Here is a 13,532-nt window from a genome sequence, read left to right as displayed (position 1 = left end):
GGATTACAGGAGGACTGATTAAGAATGCCAGTGTTGTCTTCAGAAGCCAGCGGGATCCTTTGGGGGTGGCTAGAGAAATGAGAATGATGAAAAAAGCTATTACCGTTACCAATGTTTCGCTGTGAAGAAAATCTCTTTCAATTTCCAGGTTGCTGACCCGGGATTCATTCATCTGGAAGAGGAAATTAAATTGAATTAGAGATAGAGGCCCATTTTCAAACCTGGCAAGAAAATCTACAACATGAAAAGCCTAATCTGGCACCCGAAGTATTTCAAATATTAACAAATGCACATTTAAAATATTATTTATTTCATCCATTGATGCATACAGTACATGAACTTGTTTTGCTGAAATGTTTATTATGTTTGACAAACAGGGTGCCAAATTCAGTCAGTTGCAGTCAATGCACAAAAACCATAATGTAAAAAACACTAAGCACACTGCTAGAGCTTAAGGACTACAGACTGGTACTGTACTGTACAGCCTGACCCACATTTGTAGGGGAATGATGCAGATATGTGCACACAAACACACAATTATGCAAAGAAAGAGATTTGCACACTCTCTCTACCGCGCGTGCACACACACACACACACACACACACACACACACACACACACACACACACACACACACACACACACACACACACACTATGTAGGCTAGCATGGCTCTACTGTATATGGGCGCAGGTCCAGCCTAAAAGCACATACAGCACCATTTAAATAAATATGCCTATACTGTACATGTAGGCCTACATACAGATTACTGTAGGCCTATCTGTTACAGTTTTTCTCGATTGTTTCCACGCAATTTCTGGTACTTCACACACAATTCTCGAAAGATCTCACCCATTTCCCCAACTCCCCTAACCAATGTCACTGAACTATGAGCACAATTCCTTCTTTACACTCACACTGACTTTCGTATGGAACACACTGTCATTCAAAATACTAAAATCAACTACCATAGGCCTACTACTGCCATACTATGTTCACTTCCTCATCACATGAGCAAACTCTTCATACCTGTTTGAAATCATCGTCCCATAAGGACACACATTGCATGTGATATTGATGAAAACATGAGTGGCCGCAGTGAGATTACACATTTCTTTAGTTTTTGACCTCCAACATGTGTAATACAGGAGATCACTTTCATGGTTACCCAATATTTTACAGTGAATTAGTAAAACATTTCAATGTCAGACAAATATGTAAAATATATTTTTTGCCACACATCTGTGTACTCTGAGTCAAAAAACAATATTTCAATGTTTTACAACAGAAAGATACCCTAGAACACTACAAAATAAGGTCTACTGTGCATCAAGCCCAGTATAGAGTTTTACCTTATGCATATTAGTGTTCAATGGTTCATAGTGTGAATTAACCCTCCTGTTATCCTTGGGGTCTATTTGACCCCAATCAATGTTTAACGTCTGAAAAATACATGAAGCACATATTTCTTCTGCCTCATCTTTGATGACTTTTCCAAAATAGATGGGATAAATGTGAAAAAAGTTTTTGGTTACATCCGTGTTCCTTGGGGTCAATTTGACCCCAATTGTTTCAAGTGTAGGCTATAAATCATAAATGGAACATCCGTATTTTGCAAATGAATGTTAAATCTTTCAGTTTGTGGAGTATGGCGTGCTCTTATCCAGATAGTTTGTTGGCTTCTTGGGTTTGGGTGCTCTTTAGTCCAAGGTATAGTACTTCCAGGATCAAAAAATGAGAATAAATTCTCTGACTAAGGCACTCCAAATTAAAATGTCTTTATTAATATGACAGGTCATACATAGACATATTTAAAACAAGAGCACGGGTAGCACAAACAGGGATATGACACATTACATGTTGTAGACACATTACATGTTCAGTGGGGTAATGGAGGATGGAGGAAGACCACTACAAGATCAAGGCTATGTCTTAGGGACGTCAGGGAATCTGGACAACCTGAGAGAGAATCTCAAACAGGAACATCAGTTGGTCAGACGTGTGGAAGATCCCACAGGCAAGACTCAGCTTCCTTATACGCTCAACCTATGACACGTTCCCCTGTCCTCGGAACCTCCACCAGTGGTTTGGAAATGAGGAATGTTGCGCACTCTACAATGCTCCCAATTTTTTTTTTTTTTTTTTCGATCAGAAATGACTACAGCCCGGAGACTACACCCCCCTCATGGAGGTCAATGTACTCACCTTATTCCCTGTTTGCCTGGCCTTTTACAGTGAGGAGAATAAGTATTTGATCCATTGCTGATTTTGTTGGTTTGCCCACTAATAAAGACATGATCATTCTATAATATTAATGATAAAATGTATTCTAATATGGAGAGACAGAATATCAAAAAGAAAATCCAGAAAATAACTTTGAAGAATATATTTTAATTTATTTGTATTCCATTGAGGAAAATAAGTATTTGAACCCTCTAGTCAAAGAAGACAAAATACATGGTGGTAAAGCCCTTGCTTTCTCATACAGAGGTCAGATGTTTCTTTCAGTTAATGACAATGTTTGTTGATATATTAGAAAGGATTTTTGTCCACTTTTCTTCGCAGACCATCTCGAAATCATTTAAGTTGTATGACTGTAGCTTGGCAAATGGGATCTTTTGTCCCCTTCACAGGATTATTATAGGGTTAATGTTTGGAAACTGTCTAGGCCACTTCATGACCTTAATGTGCTTCTGCTTGAGCTACTCTTTCGTTGCTTGGGCTGTATGTTATGGATTATTATCATATTGGGAGGCCAATCCATGACCCACCTTCAGTCTAGTGGTGGTGGGAAAGAGGTTGGCATGCAGCATTGTACGTTTACATGTCTCCCTTCATCCATTCCTTGACGATGTGAAGTTGTCCTGTCTCTTGGCCAGACAAACAACCTCAAAACATAATGTTACCACTTTCATGTATGATGTTGGAGAAGGTGTTGTTCTTGGGATCATAGGCAGCATTTCTCTTCCTCCAAACAGATCGAGTTGTGTTAATGCCAAACAGTTTGATTTTGGTGTTATCTGATTCCAGCACCTCCCAATCATATCCTAATCCAGTTTGATGTTCATTGGCAAACTTCAGGTGAGCCTGAACAGGTTCCTTCTGAAGTAGGGGTAACATACATACACTGCAGGATTTTAATCCGCTGTTGTATTAAGTGTTTCCAATAGTTTTCTTAGTGATTGAGGTCCCAGCTGCCTTGAGATAATTTCCTAGATCCTCCCATACAGTTTTAAGGTGCTTTATCTCTTTTTTTTCTGGTTATTAAATTCCCACAAGGTCAAATCTTGTATGGAACCACAGACAGGCCTAAGATTGATGATTGATGATCATTTTGTATGTCCTAAAATTGGGAAGAAATGCACCAACAGCTTGCTCCTTAATATCTAGGAGCCCATTTCAGCCTTGTTGAGTTCTAAAATCTTGTCCCTGACATCCTTTGACAGCTTTTTGGTCAGTCCCATGTTGGCGAGTTTAGTTTGATTGATTGACTGATTCTATGGACTGATTCTGCAGATTCAATGGGTCTTTTGTGCAGGTTACTATTAACAGGTGTGTTCAATTCAGATAACAAGTTGATTGGAAGTGCCATTTGATCTGCGGGATCAGAACTCTTAATGGTTGGCAGGGGATCAAATACTTATTTCCCTCAATGAAATATAAATCAATTAATATATATTCTTTAGAGTTAATTTCTGGATTTTCTTTTTGATATTCTGTCTCATCATATTATAATACATATTATCATTAACATGAAAGACTGGTCATGTCTTTATTAGTGTGCAAACCAACAAAATCAGCAAGGGATCAAATACTTATTCTCCTCACTGTATATGCCAGGATTTGTAGCAGTTCCTCGTGGGTACCATGCACAGGGAAACGTCGCATGTGGTGCATAGACGTGGCGTCTTCTGTCTACAATTCACACACTGTCGCTGTCTTTCTTTGCCATCTTCCCCGAAGTGTGCGGGCATGTGCAAGGCATCAGGCGGTGGCGCTGGTGGTGGTGGCGCTCGCGGAGGAGAGGGGACAATTTCACCATGTCCAGCGCGCCGGAGCTCCAGAATTAGCTTCTCACGGAAGGCTTTCTGACATAAGGGCTTTCCACCCCTGCTTTCCATCATCTATTTGTGGAGGATGAATGCGTTCACTATGGCAATGTCAATAATGACAACAATGCACAGAGACTTTCAAAACATGTTACCCTGACCGAACAGCTCTTGGCCATGGTACTTACGAATGTCCATGGCACTTAGCAGAGTCTTCGTCTTCGTCCAGGGATGAATTCAAAAGCGTTGTGTCTGTTAGGTTGCTGTTTTCTCTGTTAGGTTCCCATTCATCGTCTGTTTCGTCCCCGTCACTGGATACTGTTGGTTCAGCGCTCGCCTCAGCCGTGTTGCATATTCTTTTGCGAGGGTGTGTGTGTGTGTGTGTGTGTGTGTGTGTGTGTGTGTGTGTGTGAGTCCATGTGTGTATTCTTGTGTGTGTCCAGAGGTGAACAAGAGGGTGGGGGTTAGTGAGGGTGGTACGGCGGTAACACAGACGCCAGGAATGTAATGCTTCCTCAAAGGCATGCCTTTGCTCCAAGGTCTCATGTACAAGGTCAGGTTAGCGGTCAACTAACAAGGCAGGACCTAAAATGCACACACACACACACACACACACACACACACACACACACACACACACACACACACACACACACACACACACACACACACACACAGTTATCAAAGAGGCCCACCATTGTAGAATTCTGTTGGTCGGGAAGAGTGTCAGGGGAAGCAGAGGGGGTATTTGCAGGGATTAAGTACCTTGCTCAAGGCCACTTCAGTCACCGACGACATGGGATTCAAACCAGCAACCTTCCGATGCCAAGACCAACTCCATAAGCAACAGGGCACCGCTGACCCTAGACATACATCAACACCTTTTTTTAAATAAACGCCCCCTGGACCTTATCATGAGCCTACCAACGCCCACTCCAACTATGCTAGACTAAAGAGAAACATACAAGTCCACCCACTGACGTAAAATTTAATTGCCACCAGGGTGAGGTGACCTCTTACACAAAAGCACAGCAATTACTGTACATGATGGCAATGAAGTTGAATCTAATCTAATTATTATTTGTTTTTAAGTTTCACTGCCACTAACCTGCTGAGATGATCTGAGATGCTAAGATCTATTGTCATGTCACTGTTTTTGTTATGAAGTCATGTTATCCTAAACCAGCGGTTTTCAAAGTGGGGGCCGGGGACCCCTGGGGGCAGCGAGGGGATGCCAGGGGGGCCGCGGCAGGTTGGCAGGAAAATATCAAAATAAAATGAAAATTTTCATTTTCTACTTTTCAATGTTTATATACAGTATGCATTGTGTTTTCTGTAGTACTTTGATGGGTTTAGGAATGCACCTATTTCACCAAGTGGTGAAACTGGGTGCACAGAAAAATTATTGTGGCGCAACCCATGTCAAGGGGGCATTGGCTGGAATCTTCCGGTATATGGGTGGCTTCGTCATGGAACATTTTGGGAACCCCTGTTCTAAACCATACCGCACTGAAACTGCTGCTGCACACAGTCTGGTGTGAACGAGCCTGAGGCTCAAATCAAGAGCCTGTAACTGATTGCTCTGAGCTCTTTAAAGTTTGACTAATATCCCGGGCCAATGGATAATTCGCACCTTATTCATTTGAGGTTCAAGTGAAACTGTTAGATGAACTTGAATAAATGGAGAGCGCTGTAGGCTATTCCCTCACCGCCCTTCACTGTTCCAATTGAATGGCCTCAAATTAAAAGTTTGATCATTACTAATTTGAGACAAGCACTTAATTAGATTCACGCAAAGCTGGATCTTTCAGTAACATAAATCCCAACAGTCCTGGTACTCTGGTATTTCCAGGAAGAACAATGCAGGATGAGTACTATAACCCCACATTAAACAGTTAGAGTACAACGGCAAGGCTCAACACATTCACAGTAACTCAAATGATCTAAACTGTATCGATATGATATTGTAATAAAACACCAATACAAAATAATGACAGTAAAAGGTGAAGTTGCATTGAAGTGTGTGTGTGTGTGTGTGTGTGTGTGTGTGTGTGTGTGTGTGTGTGTGTGTGTGTGTGTGTGTGTGTGTGTGTGTGTGTGTGTGTGTGTGTGTGTGTGTGTGTGTGTGTGTGTGTGTGTCTGTGTGTGTGTGTGTGTGTGTGTGTTTATGTGGGTGCTGTACGTGTGTGTGTGTGCGTGTGCGTGTGCGTGTGTGTGTGTGTCAGCCCGGACACAGCTCCTAATATGGCCCTGTGAAGATGTCAGTCATTCATATAGAATGTTCCTGTGAGCAGGCAGCCACACTTTCCTGATTTCCTGACTAGACATTAAACTCTGACAAAGAACATGATTGGCCGGCTTATTTTAAACCTGCTATTTCTCTGTGAACAGTACGCTTCAGTGAAAGCCTGACAGGCTTTTACGGCACAATTCATGACAATTTTCAGCATATTGCAAAATCTTCATACCCTGAAATTTCGTCCACCTATTCTTGTCCACTTACCCGGTCATTGTAATAAGTAAGGGTTAACGTTCGGCGAGAAGGTCGCTACCGTGGAATAGCAGCACGACAGAGAGAATCTTTAGACCCCGACGCGGAGCGGAGGGGTCTTGTTCTCTCTGAAGTGCTGCTATTCCACAAAGCGACCGACTCGCCGAAAGTTAACCCGCTTATTATATGGATATACTTAAATGATTCACACATGCGGGGACATTTCTTTAGACCTATTTAATGTTAAGATTGTTGCTGCGCAAAACAAAACAGTGCCGTTGTGGAACACCGCTAGGCAACAGCTAGGTAGGCTAGCCAGGACAGGTGTTGTCTATCACAGCAGCTGATTAGAGTGACAAAAGACCAGACCCCCTGCGGAGTGATATGAAACATTCGCTTTAGACTGACTTGTATACAAGCCAGTGGCTTTAGCAGTGAACGTCTTGTTGCCATTGACAGCGGTAGCCAGGAGGACAACGGGTGCTGTCTATCACAGCAGCTGATTAGAGTCTTGTTGAAAAGTCGCTTTAGCAGTGAAAAGTCTTGTTGCCATTGACAGCGGTCTGTTATAGACCAACCCGTCCGTTATCGAAAAATAACAGACGTCCGAACGTTGGGGAGCCCCGTTGAAATGAATGGAGCATTCGACAGATGACGTCACAACCATATAATAATAAGAACTTAAAGCATGTTCATTTCCTTTTCCTTTAGCCTTCATTTAGCCTTCTTCTCTTTTATCATGTTCCTTGTGCACGCTGATGAGGTGCCAGGTGTGTGTGTGTGTGTGTGTGTGTGAGTTGTGCGTGGGACTGAAGGGCGTCCATTTTGACATGATGAAGCACTCGTGTCTTTTTGATAAACTGGCCTGGCTGATATATTCGGCTCCAAGAAACATGTCAGTTTTTGCTGCCGGACCAACTTCATCTTTTTTTGTCTTGTGTGTGCGTCTGTGTGTGCATAATGTAGCTTGTGTGTCTGAAGGTGAGTTGTTTTGTTCGAAGGTGAGTTGTTTTGTGTATGTGTGTGTGTGTGTGTGTCTCTCTCTCTCTCCCTCTCTCTCTCTATCTGTGTGTGTGTGTGTGTGTGTGTGTGTGTGTCTGTATGTAAGTGCGAGCGGGCGTGTCTATGTGCGTGTTTGTGTGTGTGCGTGCATGTTTGCGAATCTGTTTGTGTGTTTGTATGTGTGTGTGTGTGTGTGTGTGTGTGTGTGTGTGTGTGTGTGTGTGTGTGTGTGTGTGTGTGTGTGTGTGTGTGTGTGTGTGTGTGTGTGTGTTTGCATGTGCATCTGTGTGTGTGCATGCGTGAGCCTTTGTGTGTGTGTTTGTGCATCTGTGTGTGTGCCTGTGTGCATGCTTTTGTGTGTGTGTGTGTGTGTGTGTGTGTGTGTGTGTGTGTGTGTGTGTGTGTGTGTGTGTGTGTGTGTGTGTGTGTGTGTGTGTGTGTGTGTGTGTGTGTGTGTGTGTGTGTGTGTGTGTGTGTGTTTGTGCGTGCCTGTGTGCATGCTTCTGAGTGTGTGTGTGTGTGTGTGTCCATCCTCAGGTCCGGAGGAGATTGATGTAGACATAGAGCCTGTCTTCTTCAGGAGGGTCTCTCCCATCACACTCTAATGGCCTCTGTCATCTCCAGACACACCGACCCTATCTCCTCCACACATAGAGAGAGAGAGAGAGAGAGAGAGAGAGAGAGAGAGAGAGAGAGAGAGAGAGAGAGAGAGAGAGAGAGAGAGAGAGAGAGAGTCAAAGACAGATTCAGAGGCATTCAGCGGGCACACACATGTACCCTCACGCTAGTAAACCATCTAATGACTTCTGGTGTCTTTTAACATGAAGGCCTTTACAGTAATAAACTGTTAATTACAATAGAAGCACATAAAAGCTAATAAATACTGTATATTATCTATTTTTTCTCTATATATTGAAAAAGTACTTTTGTATGACTAGGGGTTAATCAGTTCAGAATATTTCATTCATATGCATGCTATATGCTATATCAATGCTTGTCTTTACGAATGATTGTGTAATTTGTAAGTCTTGGCCAGGTAGAATGGTACTCTTCCGTGGACGTGATAGCTGATGCGGATCAATGAACAATCCAATTCAATTCAACCACATTTCAGAGTTTTAATAACGCTCAGACTATCACATTTAAGAGTCTATGCAGTTTTCGGTAACACTTTATGTTAGGGGTACATCTATCAGCACTAATACATACAATCTTAATGCCTGCACAAGTAACTTGTAGGGTATGTACTAAGCAAACGCTAAGGCCTATAGGTCCTTACTAAGGTTAAATTGGTAATAAATCCCTTATTGTGCATGAACAACACATTTGCGGGAATACATGCGTAACAAATGTTTGATTTTGCTTTGTACATGCCTTACAAGTTACTTATACAGGCACATTGTATGTATTAGTGCTAATAGATGTATCCCTAAAAATTAAGTGTTACCCAGTTTTCTTAGTCCCATTCCAGACACAATCCAGGCCTCTGAACCGCTCACAGCCATATAGACCTCCTCGAATTGAGTGATTCTACGATTCGACCTTGCATTTTATTTATTTTATTTTAGTCCATGGATTTTATTTGCCAATTCCATTAACTTTTAACTGCATCCAATGATGTTTTGGACATTAGCACACATTTATCCTTCATATAATACAGAAAGTGTAGACATGGCATTATTTCCCTCAGCAAGAATGAATATTTAATACTGGTTTTGGGCGTTTTTATGCCGTCCTGTTTTCCAAATGTCAGATTCAGTCTTCATATTAGCATGTAAAGAAACTTGTTTTGCCCAAGACAATTGCAAATGTTGATTCACCGTAATCATCACAATATGACAAAACTGTCAGAAAGACCACTGTCCTTTCCATTATACATGAAATTTGCCATTTTGTGTGTGTCCACGAAAACTGTGTTAACCGTGTCACGGTCTGAAACCCCCTCCATAAATCAGTAATGGTTTGGTCTTAGGCCATACGAATAACATCACGTGATGTCATAACCTCTTTGGTTTTTGGTAAGTTTTGAGCTCCATCCTTCCATAATTTAATCCATTCTTTTTCATGTTCTCATAGCGGGAAAATTGCCTGTCAACTGTGTTATCAACATATTCATAAGAATCTAAACTAGAAATCACATGTAGGAAAACACAGATAAAGCATACAAATACATGAATTGATTAAGGTGTTGTGGTGGAACTTCTGAGGTCCTCAGTTAGCACAACACCATAAAAATGGCTGAAATTTCAAGCCGTGTTTTCGTCAATGGTGTTACAATTAGCTATGACAGTTGAGAAGGAGTATGTTTTTGCCAATTTATCTCCATATTGACAGACAAACAAACAAATAATGTGTGTGTGTGTGTGTGTGTGTGTGTGTGTGTGTGTGTGTGTGTGTGTGTGTGTGTGTGTGTGTGTGTGTGTGTGTGTGTGTGTGTGTGTGTGTGTGTGTGTGTGTGTGTGTGTGTGCTCATTTTATTGTCAAAAAGCAGCTATAAGCTAATAACACACACACACACACACACACACACACACACACACACACACACACACACACACACACACACACACACACACACACACACACACACACACACACACACACACACACACACACACACACACACCTCATCTCAAATACTGTTGCAGTGCTTACCTGGGGCTTTGCTGGAGTCAGATCACCCTCCCTCCATCATACATAATACATATCCAACCATATGTTCACCCCAGCCAAGGCCAATGGGGGTCTCTCTCTCTCTCTCTCTCTCTCTCTCTCTCTCTCTCTCTCTCTCTCTCTCCCTCTCTCACACACACCACACACACGCCACACACAAACAAACAAACACACACACACACACACACACACACACACACACACACACACACACTTATGTAAGCAGGATTGAGTTGGACATTGAAACTAAACAACAGTTATGCCCAGAGGGGTATTTCAAGTGCAGGCTTTAGTAACTGAATGAACATATAGATGAATCATCAGTGTAGAACATGGAAGGTAATGTAAATGAATACAGCAGCAATAGCAATAGCATTCCTATATGAAATTACCATACACAATTGCCATTCTATGTGCTTGAGAAAGTGAAAAGAAGGAAACTGTTACAGATAGCATTAAAGAGACTGTAAACAAATAACCCTAATCAGCAGCGCAGATGACAATAAATGTTGTTAAAAGTTGATCCTTAAGCGGAGTTTGGGAGGAGTTGACTGCCTATTCCCGCCTTCTCAGAGATGTAATCCCACCTACCCATTCATCTGTCTGCGCAAAGGCTCTCCAGTTGTCCCACATCCTCCCCAAACTCCTCCATTTCACTAGTGGTTCCACTCTATGGTCCCGGGTGCGACCGGATCTCATCCTGCATGATCTCTGCTTGCCACACATGAGTATGCCACTATTTTGGGACTAAATACTGTTAAAATGGTCTGATTTTTCATGTTAGGCACTGTCTTGATTTCGACTCAGGCAGTATGTAGCTAAGCTAGCGAGAGTTCATAGTACGGCCCCTGGAGGACTTTTACGCCCCTTAGGGGAATTTGAAGTGGCCCCTCAAATGAAAAAGGTTCCCAACCCCTGGGCTCTGGGGTCACATAGACCTAGATCTCCAGTAGAGTGACTAGATGGTATTCATAAGAAGAGTATTAGTTAGATATCAGTCATCACATTGTGCTAAATGCTCTATAAAGGTAGATCCGCTAATTACAAAACAGGGGCTTTAACTTCATTCTCTAGCACTACATTCTCTGCAGCCTGTGTGTTTCTCCTCATTTCAAAGTCACTTTGCACAAAAGGTCTAACACAACATAACCCATGTACAGTTATAGGCAAATATAGACACATCTATATAAATAGTGCTGTTTGCTGTAGGCTGGACCAATGCCCACATGCAGTAGATACGTGCTGGCCTTAAGTGTGTGTGTGCGTGCGTGCGTGCGTGTGTGTGTGTGTGTGTGTGTGTGTGTGTGTGTGTGTGTGTGTGTGTGTGTGTGTGTGTGTGTGTGTGTGTGTGTGTGTGTGTGTGTGTGTGTGTGTGTGTGTGTGTGTGTGTGTGTGTGTGTGTGTGTGTATGTTGTTGGAAATTTCGGGCCTTTTTGCCCTTTCTGCGTGTTCTTTATTCGAGGTAAAAAAGGCAAACAACTCACTATTCAAGTATAATAAAAATCCAATGATTTAATTCTGAAAAAGTATAAGTACAAAAAGTAGTAATTTGTCAAAGTTTAGACAATGAGTAGTAGGCCTAGAAGCATAACAGAGCTCTGGAGTTTCCTAGTCTTGACTGATCCCTGACCAATAACATTATTCTCTCAGTCCAAGATTTGGGAATAGACCTGATTATCCCTAAGTGTGTTTTAAATAGGGCTTTTCTGTGTGTGTGTGTGCCTATGTGTTTACTTGTCATTTCATGTGTGTGTGTCTGTGGGAGTGGAGGATGAAGTGACAAATCTCATTCCCTGTGACATATGGATAATATAATCAACTAAACTTACAGACATCCTGACTCCCAAAAGATCAGGGGGTAATTTTAGCCTAGGGAAAGAAGGGGGACAGAGCTGTATATAGGGGGAGAGGGTCTGTGACCTGTCAGAGATGTAATGTTGAGACAAGTGTCTACGTGTATTTATGTGCCTAGCAACAAGTGTGTGCACGCCGTCTTCCGGTCCAGCAATCTCCCTCTCGTCCATCATGGTCCTCCTGTCATTACTTAGGGTGGGCTGGTATTGGGCATTGTTTTCCTGCTTAAGAGAGAAACCAAGAGAGAACATAGAGCAGATACACAGCCTACTAACATTCATTGACTAGACCCAGGGCAGTGGTGTAGTCTACTTTTTTGTGGTGGGTATACTGTATATATTTTGCTATTTCAAGTAATTGATCAATCAATTGTAAATGGGTATACTGAAGTCCCTGCGTTCTACGTAGACTACACCACTGACCCAGGGGTACTGACATTTCCTGGTGCGTACTCCCAGTCCCATCCCTCAGGTCAGAGACAACGAGAAGTGTGCCCGGTTTGTGGCCGTCCCTGTAATTTAGATTAGTTTAAAAGATGCTGCCAGACCCTGCTCCTAAACAGACTGCAAATGGTTTTAGAATAAGGTTACAAGCTCAAACGGGTCAAACAAACTCCACAGGGACAAATGTTCCACCAGGCCTGTCACAACCACAAATGGTTACTCACAAGTTTATTAGTTGAAACCACATATGATTATATTTCCAATATAATGATAGACACAAGTATGAATACTGATTTCTATTCATAAACTAATGCACATACTATAAGCATTCTCTAATTACTAACAATTAAACTGCTTTGACAAAAAGGAAATAGGTTAAAAAAGGATATTTAAAAAGGATATTTCTCTCAATGTATGTATGTATGTATGTATGTATGTGTGTATGTGCTCACACGTGCATGAGCGTGTGTGTGTGTGTGTGTGTGTGTGTGTGTGTGTGTGTGTGTGTGTGTGTGTGTGTGTGTGTGTGTGTGTGTGTGTGTGTGTGTGTGTGTGCAGGCCTGTGTGTGCAAGTATGTGTCCTTGTGTGTGTCATACCGACCTTCCCCACTACACCCCAAATCCGTACCGCTCCTCTTCAAATTTGGGTCGGCCTGTACAGTACAGTACCAGGCTTCAGCTGACTCCACAACAGGACCAGAACCAGGACAGAACAGGGCCACATATGGGTCATGAGACTGTCAGGGTCACGGACTAACAAGGTGGTAATGGAGCCAGGATCCCTGGGAGGCCTGTTCTGAGTGGACGTTCAGGTCAGCCAGGGAAGCCGACAGGGGAGACAAAGGGGACAGTTGTCCCGGGCCCATGGACAGAGGGAGCTCAGAACTTGGTTCTCATTACATTGTATGTATTTGGTGGGGGGTCCTATCAGATTACTTGTTCCTGGGCGCAGCCAAAGCTGTCAGCGGCCCTGTGGTCAGTCATGTTGCCTTTTATGTTTCGAACAGGGAGGAGATGATG

Source organism: Engraulis encrasicolus, chromosome 3 (assembly GCF_034702125.1).
Source record: "Engraulis encrasicolus isolate BLACKSEA-1 chromosome 3, IST_EnEncr_1.0, whole genome shotgun sequence".
Classification (NCBI taxonomy): domain Eukaryota; kingdom Metazoa; phylum Chordata; class Actinopteri; order Clupeiformes; family Engraulidae; genus Engraulis; species Engraulis encrasicolus.
The sequence above is the reverse complement of the archived record's forward strand: the minus strand, read 5'-3'. Positions refer to the sequence as shown.